This window comes from Triticum urartu, chromosome 4A, assembly GCF_056163025.1.
Source record: "Triticum urartu cultivar PI428250 chromosome 4A, HENAU_Tu73, whole genome shotgun sequence".
In the NCBI taxonomy this organism is placed as follows: Eukaryota; Viridiplantae; Streptophyta; class Magnoliopsida; order Poales; family Poaceae; genus Triticum; species Triticum urartu.
In genome coordinates, this window is record NC_141876.1 from 138,862,159 (window position 1) to 138,877,266 (window position 15,108).

The 15,108-nt window shown below is 41.5% G+C and overlaps 1 pseudogene; it reads right to left on the bottom strand.

The window, feature by feature from the left end:
* Positions 1 to 568: 568 nt before the first annotated feature.
* LOC147975145 (uncharacterized) lies at positions 569 to 10,790 on the bottom strand (annotated as a pseudogene).
* Between the last annotated feature and the right edge of the window lie 4,318 nt (positions 10,791 to 15,108).

The window sequence follows — 15,108 nt, forward strand, 5'->3', positions numbered from 1 at the left end:
TGACCATCCAATGGACGAATGCCTTCATCAATGACTGCAGGAGCCTTGCCCTTTTCATCAGTTGAAGTAAAAGCCTGCTTGAGGACTTCAATCGGGGGCAGATAGCTAAGGTGATTCTGAAAATCAGCCTTGTAGTTGAGTGAAGACCTTGTCCTGAGGAATCTCATAATCCAGGGAGCATAAGGTTTTAGCTCAAATGGAGAAAGTGCAGCATTTGCCAGAGTCCTCATGAAGAAATCGTGATAGTTGATAGGAATGCTATGAATGATGTTGAATAGCAGATTCTTCATCATGCCAACTATTTCCTCATCAGATGAGTCGTGGCCTTTGATGGGACTCATTGTCCTCGTCAGAATGTGATAGACGGTTCTTGGCACATAGAGTAAATCTTTCACGAGGAATTTGGTCCTTGGGGCTTGACCGGGCTTCAAAGGCTTCATTAACACTTGCATGTAATGAGCTGTGAGTTCTGGTTCATGATACAGGCAGCGATCTCCTTCACTAGGTGGACTTATGGGCAGGGCGTGAAGCAATTCAGAGGCCGGTGCCTTATAGTGAGTATTTTCGGTCATCTAGTCCAAGCCCATGTGTTGATATCTTCAGGATCACCTGTGATATGCAATGTAGCGTAGAACTGAAGAATAAGCTCTTCATTCCAATCAACGATGTCAGAGCAAAAGTTGAGGAGGCCTGCATCATGAAGAACATTGAGCACATGAGAGAAGCAAGGTAATGATTCCATGCCCACGTGAGGAATATGCTCATGGTAGAAGATTTTGTCTTTGTTGAAAAGCAGTGAAGAATAGAAGTTGGCCTGGCTTGCAGTCCAGAAACGCTTCCTCCTTAGACGAGCAGAGTCATAAGGATTGTAGTTAGTGAAGAACACATGCTCGCCGAAGAAATCATCAGCCTTGAATTTCTGCTTCTTTGAGAATGGATCCTTTGGCTTGGGGTGAGGAGTGTCAGTCAATTGCATCACAACCTCCGGGATCTCGATCTCAGGATCCATAGACTGAGGAATTTCTGGTGCTGCTTCAGTGGCATCCTTGGACTTCAATTCTTCATCTACATGATCTTCAGCACTAGTAGCCGGAATTTCTTCATGGACAGACGGTGTGGCATGTGGTTCATCAGATCCCATTTGTACAGTAGTTACTAGGGACTGAGGAATTTGTTGCAATGGTGTGAAGAGTGGAGAGTTGGGGAGCTGAATTTCCCAAAATTCATCACTTAGCATGGGTGTGGTACAGCCAATGTCCACATCTGCATATCCCATTTCTTCAACGCCAGCCTCTTCAGCAGTAACCTGAGGCATAGGAGAGGAGACAACTGGTGTTGAAGGGATTGTATCCACTTCAATTTTTCATCCATCTTATCTGATGAAGCAGCAGAGGGATTCTCTTCATCAGATTCACTTGGAATCACATATTCTTCATCAAAAGGAATAAGGTCCTTTGATGGCATGGTTGAGATAGGAACGGCATCAATGGCGTTTGCAAACGAGCTAGTCAATGGCTTCATCTTCTTCTGAGCTGAAGAATCTGATGAAGTTGATGCCTTCCTTTTCTTCACTGCTGCATGCTCTGCAGTCTTGGTCTTCTTCACATCTGATGCAGATGGAAGGATAGGAATTGGTGTAGGTGCAGGAGGAGCAGAGGAATTCGGTTGAATTTCTTCAGGTACAGCTGATGCAGTTGCCCTGACTTCTTCATTTTCTTCAGGCGCACCACTAGTGGATGCCCTGGCAATTTCTTCAGCGGCTGGAATGCAGTCATTAGCCCAGGAACTCATATTTTCTTCAGCAGCCTGATTGTCATCAGCGGTGCTGGCATTTTCTTCAGTCGGCTGAGCAGATGCTTCAGCCTGAGGAATTTCCTGTTGCGTTGGGGCTGCAACATTGGAAGTGAACTGTTCAGTTATCTTTACAAATCTGACTTTGGCTCTGAGCCTGTTAGCATAATAGCGATCAAATTCATCACTCAGTTTCTTAATTTCAGATTGAAGAGCAACAAGTTCTTCAGGTGAAAGCTTCAGAACATTTTGTTTCAGAAAGTGCTCTTTCTTGTATTGCGCTTTCTTCACCCTCCTTCCCTGTTCAAATTTCCATTTCTCTTCATCAATGAAGTGAGTCAGTACATGACTTTGACCAGGAGTGAGGTTCAGCTCAGGCAGAGGTGTGTTGGGGTCCTTGTGCCACAAGTCAATGAATTCTAGGACCAACTTCGGATCCAGCATTAATGGCACATTGCTGCCTTTGGCTCAAGCGGCCCTGAGTTGCCTGTCCCTAATGATTTCAGTAAGTTCTTCATCATTAGCTTCATCATCATCAGAGGGCACTTGGAAAGCAACTTATTTCTTGTGAGGACTTGGTCGAGGACCTCGTCCAGTAGTGGTCTTCTTCAGAAGAGTGGCAGCAGCTGAGGAACTTGGAGCAGCTGAGGAACTCGGAGAAGCAAGAGCAGCATGAGGAATTAACCGTGAGGGCTTTGAGGAATCTGGCCGTGAGGGCATTGCTGAGGAACTTGGCCGTGAGGGCATTGCTCGTGAAGCACTAGGCTTGTGAGCAGGCTTCTTTGGCATGGCCTTCTTCGGCTTTACAGAGGCCTCAACAGTAGCAGCGGTAGCAGTCTTCATTGAACTTCCTCACTGCATCTTTTGCTTGTTTGGCCAACTTGGCCTGGCACTTGGCCCATTCATCAGGATAATCCTCACCGCGCTTGAGGCTGGTGGGATCAGCTATTTGGCCATGTGCCAACGGAGGTCTTGGGCATCAAGGATTTAGTGCAAATTTCTTCATATATTTGGGAGTGACATATCTGTACTCCCTCCTCTCTCTTGCCCATCTCCTCTCAATCTTTTGAATGCGCACCTTGCGCTGATTTTTATCTTCCTCAGGGGGTGTGCAGTACCCAACATAGATGTCCTCAGGTATTTCAAAGGCAGTGTTGACCTCAGGCCTCTTTCCTCCTTTCTGTGGCTTCTTACCATCAGCCATTTTCTTTAGTTGAGGAATTTGAACAATTGAATTCTCTGAAGAGGTATGCAACTTTTCTTCGAGGAACGCTGCAAATGAGTTAAGTTGATGAGAACCTAGTGATTCAGCAGCTGACATGAGTACCTGTGAATAGAGTATAGTTGCAAGGAATTTGGAGAGGTCATATGTGTTCTCAGAAGGTTTTTATAAAGAACAAGTTTGAGGAATTTGACCAGATGAGTCTTGAAGAATTTCACTAAGCGTTCTTTGTCTTAGGTTCCAGAGATGTATAGATCGAAAATCCACACATTTGAGGAATCTTGAAGAAAAACATAACTTAGAGAAACGAATCAAGAACAGATGACATGTGAGATGTTTTAGTGTGTGAAGATATGAAGAAAAACACCGTTGAGGATTTTGTAGAAATCATTTGAATCAAAGAGGGCAGTAAAAGTAACTTTTAATTACCTTGGACGAAGAACACGATGAACTGGAATGTGGAGATGTGAAGTTCGTCAGTGCAAATCTTCCACGCCCTAACTTGGTGGAGGAAGACAGCTATGGCGGCGGCAGAGTGAAGATTTCCGCGGTCGGCGCGAGTACAATGGCGATGAGGTCAAGACAGTGAAGCTTTTCCTCACCGGCGATGATGATGTAGCGGCGGCGCTAGGGTTTGAGAAGCTCGAGCTAGAGAGAGGTCGAGCGGAGTAAAGGAATTGAGGAAGGGTAAGGGGGGTATTTATAGCCACAATGAAAAACTGTTCGCCCGAAGAATTTGGACGAACGTGCCCCTGACCCTTCTCATTCGCTTGACATGTATCACCCACGTACTGAGAAGTGGAGATCGTGTGCGATCGTGGGTGAATGGATAAGTATATCATGGGATGCGGAATGGTTTGAGCGGCAAACCCGAAAATTTAGATAAGATAGGTTTAAAGTTCCGTTCGCAATTTCTTCAGCTAACAAGGACACAGTGAAGATTTTGAACGAGTTTCGAATAGAACGCACATGAAGAATTTGTGAACAGATTGGGTTGAGTATAGTATAGAGGGGGAAGGGTCTGATCACATTCACTTAGCAGAAAATCAACTTGAAGAAATAGCCATAAGTGAATGATGTAGATTATATATATATATATAGGACTCCTCTTCTGTACTCCTGGGAGTATGTACTCTCATTCTCAATATACCTCATATACGCATTAATTATACCTCTTTATTATTCTCAATAAACTTCATTAAATATTTAAGATACCCCAATACGAGTTTTGTTGAAAAAATATCATCTGCGATGTACTTTTTGTAATATACCTTTTTCACGTACAAACATATCAGTATATACGTAAACATTTAAAAATATGTCTACTCACATGAATTTTTTCATGGAACTCATTTTGGGGTATCTAATAATTACTAATGAAGTATATTAAAAATAATAAAGTGGTATAAAATATTCATCTATGTGGTATATGAGAAGCGGGAGTACGTACTTCAAGGAGTACACAACCATTTTTCTATATATATATATATGTATAGACACACACACACACACACACACACACACACACATATATATATATATAGCCAATGAAGAAAAACGATGGAAACAGTGAAGACAATGCAACGTTGAAAAGCAACTGAGGAATTTCAAAGAACTGAGGAAAAACTCAAATTGAAGATTTTCAACTTTGGTGGTGGCGTGACCCACCGTATAAGAATGATGATTTTAGACACCGCGTACAATTGTCGTAGGGTTCTGAGAATCAAATTCTTCGTTAATTTCTTCACACTTAGAGTGTTATTCTTCATTGATTGAAGAAAAACGTCTCTTCATGTGTTGCACATCCAAGTCATCAATTTTTACATAAGTGTTAGGATGAGTGTCCTTTTCAAAGAACATTCGAAGATTCTAAGATATTTAGCTCACACCGCAACTTGCTAAATCTCTTCTCATCCAAGGGCTTTGTGAAGATATCGGCTAGCTATTCTTCAGTCTTCACATGCTCAATAGAAATGTCGCCCTTCAACACATGATTACGAAGAAAATGATGACGAATCTGAATGTGCTTTGTCTTCGAGTGCTGAACTGGGTTGTGAGCAGACTTGATGACACTCTCATTGTCACAGCAGAGAGGCACATTCTTCATGTTGGCGTCGTAGTCCTTGAGAGTTTGCTTCATCCATAGCAATTGAGCACAGCAAGAACCAGCGGCAATGTACTCAGCTTCAGCAGTAGATAGTGATACGCAGTTCTGCTTCTTCAAGGACCAACACACCAAAGATCATCCTAGGAAATGACATGTACCAGATGTTGACTTGCGGTCCACACGATCACCAGCATAGTCAGAGTCAGAATATCCAATGAGATCAAAAGCCGAGCCCTTGGGGTACCATAATCCAAGTGTTGGTGTGTGAGCTAGATATCGAAGAATATGCTTCACAGCCTCATGGTGTGATTCCTTCGGTGTAGCTTGAAATCGGACACACATGCAAACACTAAGCATAATATCTGGCCTAGATGCACATAAGTACAATAAAGAACCAATCATGGAGCGGTATACCTTATGATCGAAGTCGATACCATTTTCATCAGTGCACAGATGGCCATTTGTGGGCATAGGAATTTTGACGCCTTTGCAATCTTGCATGCCGAATTTCCTCACTACATCCTTGAGGTATTTCTCCTGAGATATGAATATGCCATTGCGTTGTTGACGAATTTGAAGACCTAAGAAGAATTTCAATTCTCCCATCATAGACATTTGATATTCTTCACTCATCATATAGGCAAATTCATCACTATAACGTTGGTCAGTACAGCCAAAGATAATATCATCAACATATATTTGGCACACAAACAATTCACCATCATAAGATTTAGTGAAAAGAGTAGGGTCGAGTGAACCGGGTTTGAAGCCTTTATTCATAAGGAATTCCTTCAAAGTATCATACCACGCCCGTGGGGCCTGCTTGAGGCCATAGAGGGCCTTATTGAGTCTGAAGACTTTGTCAAGATGCTTTGGATCTTCAAAACCTGGGGGTTGAGCAACATATATTTCTTCCTCAAGCTTACCATTGAGGAATGCACTTTTCACATCCATTTGATATAGAGTGATATCATGATGGTTAGCATAAGCAAGTAATATGCGAATAGCCTCAAGTCTAGCAACAGGTGCAAAAGTTTCATTGAAATCAATTCCTTCAACCTGTGTGTAGCCTTGAGCTACAAGCCGTGCCTTATTCCTTACCACAAGGCCATTTTCGTCTTGCTTGTTGTGATAGATCCATTTTGTGCCAATGATATTGTGCTTGCGAGGATCTGGACGTTTGACCAGTTCCTAGACATTGTTGAGCTCGAACTGATGTAATTCTTCTTGCATGGCCTGAATCCACTCAGGCTCCAGAAATGCTTCATCTACCTTAGTGGGCTCTGTGATAGAGACAAAAGCATAGTGCCCACAAAAGTTAGATAAAGGTGAAGCTTTTGAGCGTGTGAGAGGACCTGGTGCTTTAATGTCATCGATGATCTTTTCAACTTGCACTTCTTTGGCAACATGAGGATGAGCTGGTTGTCGTCGAGGAATTTGATCAGCATTTTCTTTAGCACCATTTTTTCAGTATTTTCTTCAGGTGCATTAGCTCGACGTTCTTCATGTTCTGGAATGAATTTTTCAGCAGATTCTTCAGTAGGAATGACATCCTCAGTAGCCTTGAACTTGATAGTTTCCTCAGGTGCTGGTTCATCTATCACAGAAGGTAGGTGCTCTCTTTGCGAGCCATTAGTTTCATCGAACCGCACATCTATAGTTTCAACAACCTTGTGAAGAACATTGTTGAAGACTCTGTAGGTGTGCGAGTCCTTTCCGTAACCAAGCATGAAACCTTCATGTGCTTTCGGTGCAAATTTTGAGTTGTGATGAGGATCTCTTATCCAAAATTTAGCACCAAAAACTTTGAAATAACTTACATTGGGTTTCTTGTCAGTGAGGAGTTCATAGGCAGTCTTTTTGAAGAATTTGTGAAGATATACTATGTTGATGATGTGGCACGCAGTATCAATTGCATCAATCCAGAAACGACGAGGTGTCTTGTATTCATCAAGCATAGTGCGAGCCATCTCAACAAGAGTTCTATTCTTGCGCTACACGACGCCATTCTGCTGAGGAGTATAAGGAGCAGATAACTCATGAGTGATACCAAGTTCATCAAGATAGTCATCAAGACCAGAATTCTTGAACTCAGTTCCATTGTCACTTCTGATGTGCTTGATCTTCACACTAAAGTTGGTTGAAGCCCTCGAGGAAAATCGTTTGAAGACTTCCTGCACTTCGTGTTTGTAAGTGACAATGTGTACCCATGTGTAACGAGATTAATCATCAAAAATAACAAAGCCATATAGAGATGCATCATTCCTAACAGCAGAATAATGATTAGGGACAAAGAGATCCATATGAAGCAATTCAAATGGTCGAGTGGTAGTCATGATTGTCTTCGCTAGATGCTTGGCCTTGGTCATCTTTCCAGCTTCACAGGCTCCACATAAGTGATCCTTGAGGAATTTGACATTCTCAATGCCAATGACATGCTTCTTCTTCGCAAGCGTGTGCAAATTCCTCATGCCTGCATGACCAAGTCGTCGATGCCAGAGCCAGCCTTCTGAAGCTTTTGCAAGTAAGCGCACGGCTGGTTGTGGTCCTGTAGAGAAATCAACAATATACAAGTCTCCTCTCCTAAAGCCTTCGAAGACTTTGGAATTGTCAGCTTCCATAAGCACAACACAACGGTACTTGCCAAAGACAACAACCATATCAAGATCGCAAAGCATTGGGACAGACATGAGGTTGTATCCTAAGGACTCGACAAGCATGACTTTGTCCATGTGTCGATCCTTTGTGATCACAACCTTACCTAGACCCAATACCTGACTTTTGCCTTTGTCAGCGAAGATGATATGCTTCAGATGCGATGGTGATAAGGGAGCATCCATCAATAGATTCTTGTCACCAGTCATGTGATTTGTACATCCACTATCGAGGACCCACTCAGTGGCTTTGGGTTGATCATCCTACAGATGAATTAGTGCAACTTACGAACTCATATACTTCATAAGTGAAGAATATGACATCAATTCATCAGATCAATTTCATCAAGCAAGAGAATAGATAAAGCAGTATGAGGATGTGAGAAATGAAAGTTCATTTCTTCATGATTAGCCTGCGTCCTTTCAGGCACTCTCAGGCCTCCAACAAATTCTTCAGACGATTACGTTCGTCTGGAGACCTAACCCTGCAGAAGAGATTAGTTCTTTTTCTTCACCACCCACATCTAAAGGGGTGGCAAAGAGTTCATCACTCTGCGATCTCCATATGAGAAAGGTGGCATAGACGCCAACCCATTTCGTTTCACATAAGAGGGGTTAGGATAAGCATATGAATAAGTAGAGAAATTCTTCGAGGACTTATGAACATAATGATTAGAAGAATAATGCTCATATTCATAGCCATTAGCTCTTCCCTACGAAACAGAGTTGTTAGCACGATGATATTCATATGAGGACTTTGATCCTTTTGAGGAATTTTGTCCGTATGAAGAATTTGATCTGGGGTTCCTATTCTTCACAGGTGGTGTCCTGAGGACATTCACCTGAAGACTTTCAAGGCACCTTTTGGGAACCCAGATTTTCTTCACAGGAGGATCGTTCCTGCAGTTAGTGCCAACATATCTAGCAAACATTTCACCATTCTGATTTTTGAACAGTTTATAGTTGGAGTCAAATTACTCATCATTAGAATGAGGAGATTCACATGCAAAGCTAGATAAGTTAGATGGATCAACTGGAGGTCCCTTTGCAGCAACCCATGAGGTTTTGGGGTACTGCTCAGGCTTCCAATATGTACCATTAGCATTGAGTTTCCTCAAAGGCAATACCCTCTTTCCTAGGGTTCCTATTGAGGATCTTCTTTTTAAGCACATCACAAAGAGTCAGATGCCCTTTGAGGCTTTTGTATATGCATGTCATGTACAATTCCTTCAGCCCTGCATCTTTAGTGATACTAGCAATGTCCTCAGATGAGGAATTAGTGATAGCAAAGGCAGGTGAAGAATTTGAAACATTAGCAGCATTTGAACATTCAGGTGAAGAATTAGCAAATTGACGTTCAATGCACTTCAAGCATGGAGGAACAAATTCTTCCTGAGAAGCGCTGATTTGTTGAGCAAGTAGTGAATCACGTTCCTTCTGAAGATCTTCATAACTCACTCTTAGCTTTTCAAGAACTTTCTTTCTTTGAAGAAATTCATATGAAAGCTTTTCATGATCAGATAAGAGAGTGTTATGATGACCTTGAAGATTGTCAAACCTAGACTGAAGTCTCTGAAGATTTTCAGTCAAGGTTTTAGTGCGATCCATTTCTTCACCCAACATATCATCACTTTTGTCAAGCATGTTTTGAACCTTTTCAAAAGCCTTTTGTTGTTTTACAGCAATTTTAGCAAGTTTGGAGTAGCTGGGTTTGAGGTTTTCATCAGATTCATTCTCACTTGATTCAGAGGAGGGGTATTTGAGAACCTTGGCACCTTTTTCCATGAAGCAATAGGTGGGAGCGTAGTCATCATTGTGTCCATCAGCCATGTTGGTGAAGCCATTTTCTTCAGAGTTGAAGATGGACTTGCTGACGAAAGCAGTAGCGAGAGCCAAGCTTGCCACACCAGACTCAGACTCCTTAGATGCCTCCTCTTCCTCATGTTCCTCAGATTCAGCCTCAGAGTCTATTTCCTTGCCAATGAACGCTCGAGCTTTCTTGGAGCTGCTCTTCTTGTAAGATGAAGACTTCGAGGATTTTGATGATGAAGATTTTGATGATTTCTTCTTTTTCTTCGCATCATCAGAACTGTAATCCTTGTATTTCTTCTTCTTTGATTCCTTTTCCCACTAAGGACAATCTTGAATGTAGTGTCCAGGTTTCTTGCATGTGACAAAGCCTCTTCTTATAGTCACTGGATGAGGAATCATTGCTCCTTGAGGATTTTCCAAAGTGACCACGTTTTGAGAACTTCTGGAATTTCTTCACGAGCAGTGCTAGCTCATGGATCAGTTCTTCAGGATCACCAAGGCTGCTACCAGAATCTTCATCTTCAGAGTCAGACACTGCCTCGGCCTTCAGGGCACGTGATCTGCCATAGCTCGAACCATAGAGATCTCTCTTCTCAGCAAGCTGGAACTCATGAGTATTTAGCCTCTCGAGGATATCAGTGGGATCAAGTGACTTGTAATCAACACGTTCTTGTATCATCAACGCTAGAGTATCAAATGAGGAATCAAGCGATCTCAGCAATTTCTTCACCACCTCATGGTCGGTGATGTTAGTGGCACCAAGCGCTTGAAGCTCATTTGAGATGTCAGTGAGGCGATCGAAGGTTTGTTGAACATTTTGATTTTCGAGTCTTTTGAAGCGGTTGAAGAGATTGCGAAGAACATCAACTCGTGAGTCACGCTGTGTTGAGACTCCTTCATTGACCTTGGACAGCCTATCCCAGATGAGTTTAGCAGTTTCCAACGCACTCACTCTTCCATACCGTCCTTTGCTCAGAAGGCCACATATGATATTCTTCGCTTGAGAGTCGAGTTGCTTGAATCTCTTCACATCAGCAGCATTCAGAGAAGGTGTGACCGAGGGAACACCATTTTCCACAACATACGAGAGATCATTATCAATTGCCTCAAGATGCATTTGCATCTTATTCTTCCAGTAGGAGTAGTCCGTCCCATCGAAGGTAGGACACCCAGCAGAGACCTTGATCATACCTGCAGTCGACATAACTAAAACTCCAGACGGTTAAACCAAAATCACACAGAACAAGGGAGTACCTTGCTCTGATACCAATTGAAAGTGCGTTATATCGACTAGAGGGGGGTGAATAGGCGATTTTTATGAATTCTTCACTAAGGAATTTGCAAGTGAGCAAATTCCTTAGCGAAGAACTACTAGCAGCGGAATAAGTACTCAAAAGTAAACATAACAGGGCACGAGCATAGTCATCATGATGAAATGAAGACAAGCACATAGTACAGTAAGCATAAACACAGGATAACACAGGATGAAGACAAACAGACTGAAGAAATTGAACTGAGGAAATTGAGAAAGTCTTCAGTCAAAGTCTTCAAACACAGATACGAACAAGCACTCAACACAGTTATGAGGAAATGAAACAGTTGAGGAAATAGAACCGGTGAGCTTGGAGAAGACAATGATTTGGTAGACCAGTTCCAACTGCTGTCTCAGTTGTACATCTGGTTGGAGCGGCTAGGTATTTAAACCTGAGGACACACAGTCCCGGACACACAGTCCTCATCGTATTCTCCTTGAGCTAAGGTCACACAGACCTCGCCCAATCACTCGTGGTAAGTCTTCAGGTGACTTCCGAACCTTCACAGACTTGGTCACTCGGCGATCCACAATTCCTCTTGGATGCTCTAGACCTTGATGCCTAACCGTCTGGAAGAAGCACAGTCTTCAAAGGTAACAAGCGTCGGATCCACGCAGGATCAATCTCTTCAGTGATGCTCAATCACTTGGGGTTTTTAGGTGTTTGGGTTTGGGTTTTCCTCACTTGATGATTTTCGCTCAAATTCCTCGGAGGATGGGATGCTCTTAAATGACAAGTGTCAGTTTCTCTCAGAGCAGCCAACCAGCTAGTGGTTGTAGGGGGCGGCTATTTATAGCCTAGGGAGCAGCCCGACATGATAAGACATAAATGCCCTTCAATGATATGACCGTAAGGTGGGTAGATATTTGGGGACAGCTGGCACAAGGTACATCAATGGTTGGAAATTTGAGTATCAAATTCCTTAGGGCTATCATGTTCCTCACTGTGTAGGCAATCTGCACTGGCAAATTCCTAACTCCTCGGTCAGAACAAATTCCTCAGAGACCAGAAGAACATCGTCTCTGTCACTGAAGAATATGACTGAACTGTATGAGATTTCCAATGGATTCACTCGAAGGGATTGGTAGGTGTAGGATTTTGAGTTGAGCATCACTTGGAAATATTTCCCTAGTATTTCCTCGACCCCCTTTAACAGTACGGTGTTTCCTATGACTCAAGAAATAGAAAATGAAACTACGAAAACAAAAGTCTTCACGCTTCATGTTCCTCGAATGAATACCAAGTCTTCAGGATCACACCAATTTCTTCACTTTGAAAGTCTTCAGAAAGTCTTCAGAAATCCAAAGTCTTCAGTTGAACAACTTCATTTTTAGGGGTCGACTTTCTTTGTAAATATCAAACTCCTCAGAGACTTATAGACCTGTGTACACTCAAAAACAAATTAGTCCCTTAACCTATAAGTCTTCAATACACCAAAATCACTAAGGGGCACTAGATGCACTTACACCCTTCTTAGGGACACAATGGACAGGACTTACCCACTGACTATCAGCAACGGGATAGATTATACCTGCCTCAAGGAGCTTTAGTATTTCCTTTCTTACCACTTCTTTCATTTTAGGATTCAGCCGTCGTTGATGATCACGAACTGGTTTAGCATCTTCTTCCAAATTTATTTTATGTTGACATAGAGTGGGACTAATGCCCTTAAGATCATCAAGAGTATACCCAATAGCAGCATGGTGCTTCTTCAGAGTTTTCAATAATCTCTCTTCCTCATGCTCTGAAAGGTTAGCACTAATAATAACAGGATATATCTTTTTCTCATCAAGATAAGCATATTTAAGAGTATCACGCAACGGTTTAAGCTCAAACATGGGATCACCCTTGGGTGGAGGAGGATCCCCTAGGATTTCAACAAGCAAATTGTGTTTCAGAATATGTTCCTGTTTAAAGAATACTTCATCTATTTCCCTTCTTTCATTCATAAACATATCATTTTCATGGTCTAGCAAATATTGTTCTAAAGGATCACTAGGAGGTATGGCAATAGAAGCAAGACCAATAATTTCATCCTTACTAGGCAATTCTTCTTCATGGTGTTGTCTATTAAATTTAGAGAAATTAAATTCATGAGACATGTCATCTAAACCGATAGTAGCAACATCCTTTTTGCAATCTATCTTAGCATTAACAGTGTTTAAGAAGGGTCTACCAAATATAATGGGACAAAAGCTATCTTGTGGGGAACCAAGAACAAGAAAATCAGCAGGATATTTAGTTTTCCCACACAAGACTTCAACATCTCTAACAATTCCCATTGGTGAAATAGTATCTCTATTGGCAAGTTTAATTGTGACATCAATATCTTCTATCTCAGCAGGTGCAATATCATACATAATTTCTTTGTATAAGGCGTAAGGTATTGCACTAGCACTAGCACCCATATCACATAAGCCATGATAACAATGATCTCCTATTTTAACAGAAATAACAGGCATGCCTACCACAGGTCTGTTTTTATATTTAGCACAAGGTTTAGCAATTCTAACAGTCTCATCAAGGAAATGAATAACATGCCCATCAATATTATCAGACAAGAGATCTTTAATAATAGCAATATCAGGTTCAACTTTAATTTGCTCAGCAGATGTATAAGTTCTAATATTGCTTTTACGAACCACAGTTGAAGCTTTAGCATGATCCTTTATCCTAACAAGGAAAGGTGGTTTCTCAACATAAGAAGTAGGAACAATAGGATCACTATAAGTGATAGTCTTTTCTTCAACCTTAATAGGTGCAACTACTTTTACTTCTATAGGAGGATGATATTTAAACCACTTCTCCTTTGGGAGATCAACATAAGTAGCAAAATATTCACAGAAAGAAGCTACTATTTCAGAGTCAAGTCCATATTTAGTGCTAAATTTACGGAAAACATCGGTATCCATAAAAGATTTAAAACAATCAAACTTAGGTGTCATACCTGACTCCTTACCTTTTTCGAGGTCCCAATCTTCAGAGTTGCATTTAATTCTTTCCAATAAATCCCATTTGAATTCAATAGTCTTCATCATAAAAGAGCCAGCACAAAAAGTATCAAGCATGGTGCGATTGCTATCAGAAAGCCGAGCATAAAAATTTTGAATAATCATTTCTCTTGAGAGCTCATGATTGGGGAATGAATATAACATTGATTTAAGCCTCCCCCAAGCTTGAGCGATGCTTTCTCCTTCGCGAGGCCAAAAATTATATATATATATATAATTGCGATCACGATGAACAAGATGCATAGGATAAAACTTCTGATGAAATTCCAATTTCAATCGTTTGTAGTTCCATGACCCCGTATCATCACATAACCTATACCATGTGAATGCATATTCCTTCAAAGATAAAGGGAAGACCTTCTTCTTAACAACATCTCCAGATACACCTGCAAGCTTAAATAATCCACAAACTTCATCCACATATATTAGGTGCTCATTAGGATGCTTTCTTCCATCTCCTACAAAAGGATTAGCTAGCAGTTTTTCTATCATACCCGAAGGAATTTCAAAGCAGACATTTTCATTTTCAGTAGGTTTGGTAGGTTGAGGAGCAACTCTTTGCTCTACTGGTCGGGGTGAAGATACCCCGAACAAGCCCCTCAGAGGATTACTTTCCATAGTAACAAGTGACAGTAAATTTCAACACACTATATAAATTTTCCTTACCAAATTCCACCTACCAAAGGCGCTTCACTCCCCGGCAACGGCGCCAGAAAAGAGTCTTGATGACCCACAAGTATAGGGGATCTATCATAGTCCTTTTGATAAGTAAGAGTGTCGAACCCAACAAGAAGCAGAAGGAAATGATAAGCGGTTTCCAGCAAGGTATTCTCTACAAGTACTGAAATAAGTGGTAATAGATAGTTTTGTGATAGGATAATTTGTAACGAGCAACAAGTAACAAAAGTAAATAAAGTGCAGCAAGGTGGCCCAATCCTTTTTGTAGCAAAGGACAAGCATGTACAAACTCTTATATAGAGAAAAGCGCTCCCGAGGACACATGGGAATATCGTCAAGATAGTTTTCATCACGTTCATATGATTCGCGTTCGGTACTTTGATAATTTTGTATGTGGGTGGACCGGTGCTTGGATACTGTCCTTACTTGGACAAGCATCCGACTTATGATTAACCTCTATTGTAAGCATCCGCAACTACAACAAAAGTATTAAGGTAAACCTAACCATAGCATGAAACAT